General features: G+C 42.7%; 1 pseudogene; it reads right to left on the reverse strand.

The window, feature by feature from the left end:
• Window positions 1-227: 227 nt before the first annotated feature.
• LOC110505156 lies at window positions 228-1,412 on the reverse strand (annotated as a pseudogene).
• Window positions 1,413-2,403: the final 991 nt, after the last annotated feature.

Consider the following 2,403-nt stretch of genomic DNA (forward strand, 5'->3'; position numbering starts at 1 on the left):
ATGAAGCCATGTTTCATCATTCTGTCAACGCTGTACTTCAAATCAACATAACATTTGCACATACTGCCCCCATGTGGTAACATTAGTACTACATTTAGAGTTCACAGCAATTTTTAAACCTATATTGCAGATGTGTATGCAAAGGTAGTATGCAAAACAAAAACATTACATGCAATATTTTATTAAATTTGTATAATGATATAAATAATGTAATAAATAATGCCAACCACAAAACTGCCACAATGCACCTGAGAAAACATATTCTTTATTCTGTCTTGACTTCTCGTACTTCTGCCCTCACATACAAGACATTTTATTTTCAGACAAAACAGACACACTCCATCACTTCATATCATATAGTTCAATGTACCACATACTACTGAACTACAAGATCTTGAGACATTATAGTGATGGCCACTAAATGCAAGAGTCTAATTAATCTAAAACACAACTCTTCTTGAATTAAACTGCCAAGAGACCGAAGTGATGCTGCTCATTTAGAAACAACCTCTCAAGCAGTAATTAAATTATATCACACTAGTTTACAACAATGTTAATAGACACCATCTTCAACTGCAGGCATATGGGCGTGCAAGTTTTTGTTCCAGACCTGATTAAACTACAGGCATATGGGGCGTGCAGGCTTTTGTTCCAGACCTGATTAAACTATTCAAGGTCTTGAACAGACAACACATTTTAATAGATGAGTTAGTGCTGGAACCAAAGCCTGCACAGGCTGTTACTCTTCAGAACCAGGGTTGATGACTGCTGAGTTTCGCTGGTCAGTCCCATCCAGCCTTGAGTTCCTCCTCCACCTTGTGGTCCCCCTTGGATCCTCCCATGCAGGGTGGGCTCTTGGCTATACTGGGGTTGCTGCCCCACTGCTGGGGTGTCTTGGCCTGGATGGCCAGCGCGTGGATACAGGTCTTCAGCTCCTCGGCTAGGGTCTCATTGAGAAGGCGGTGGCGCTGTAGCTGGGAGAGGCAGTCGAATCTGGGCTGACCGCCAGGACTGGGAAGTGGGACTCGGATCCAGGGGGCACGGCGTGCGTGTGGCTCTCGTTGTGGACTTCCAGGGGTTCTGGCTCCAGCTGCTGGGTGAGCTTGGTCCGTATGGCCCCCTCCATGGGCCGGTTGGGATCAGGAGCCATGTGGGGTCTGAAGTGGGCTAAGGGCCATGGTGAAGGCGTGGGTGGTGGAGATTGAACAAGCATAGCTGAGAACACTGGGCAACATTCAGAAGACTGGGGCAGGCGATGACTGTAGTCAGCTTGCAATGAAGAAGTGGTCTGGTGTTCCCTCTTCAGGTTCAGAAGTTACACTCTTAGGAGAAAAAGGTGCTATCTAGAACATAAAGGGGTTCTTCGGCTGTCCCGTCTGTGGAAAGGGTTCTACATGGAACCCAAAATGGTTCTACCAGTCATTTGGAAACATAATGTTAACTTTCACTGCTTTGCGGATGACACGCAGCTGTACATTTCGATGAAACATGGTAAAGCCCCAAAATTGCCCTCCCTGGAAGCCTGTGTTTCAGACATAAGGAAGTGGATGGCTGCAAATGTTCTACTTTTAAACTCGGACAAAACAGAGATGCTTGTTCTAGGTCCCAAGAAGCAAAGAGATCTTCTGTTGAATCTGACAATTAATCTTGATGGTTGTACAGTCGTCTCAAATAAAACTGTAAAGGACCTTGGCGTTACTCTGGACCTTGATTTCTCTTTTGACAAACATATCAAGACTGTTTCAAGGACAGCTTTTTTTCCATCTACGTAACATTGCAAAAATCAGAAACATTCTGTCCAAAAATGATGCAGAAAAATGTATCCATGCTTTATCCACTTCTAGGTTAGACTACTGCAATGCTCTACTTTCCGGCTACCCGGATAAAGCACTAAAATAACTTCTATTAGTGCTAAACATGTCTGCTAGAATCTTAACTAGAACCAAAATATTTGATCATATTACTCCAATGCTAGCCTCTCTACACTGGCTTCCTGTTAAGGCAAGGGCTGATTTCAAGGTTTTACTGCCAACCTACAAAGCATTACACGGGCTTTACCTATCTTTCCGATTTGGTCCTGCTACACGGGCTTGCTCCTACCTATCTTTCCGATTTGGTCCTGCTGTATATACCTACACGTACGCTATGGTCACTAGAGGTTGACCGATTATGATTTTTCAACGCCAAAACCGGTACCGATTATTGGAGGACCAAAAAAACGATACCGATTAATCGGACAATTTTTTAAATGTATTTGTAATAATGACAATTACAACAATACTGAATGAACACTTTTCTTTTACCTTAATACAATGCATCAATAAAATCAATGTAGCCTCAAATAAATAATGAAACATGTTCAGTTTGGTTTAAATAATGCAAAAACAAAGTGTTGGAGAAGAA

This window comes from Oncorhynchus mykiss, chromosome 3 (genome assembly GCF_013265735.2).
Source record: "Oncorhynchus mykiss isolate Arlee chromosome 3, USDA_OmykA_1.1, whole genome shotgun sequence".
In the NCBI taxonomy this organism is placed as follows: domain Eukaryota; kingdom Metazoa; phylum Chordata; class Actinopteri; order Salmoniformes; family Salmonidae; genus Oncorhynchus; species Oncorhynchus mykiss.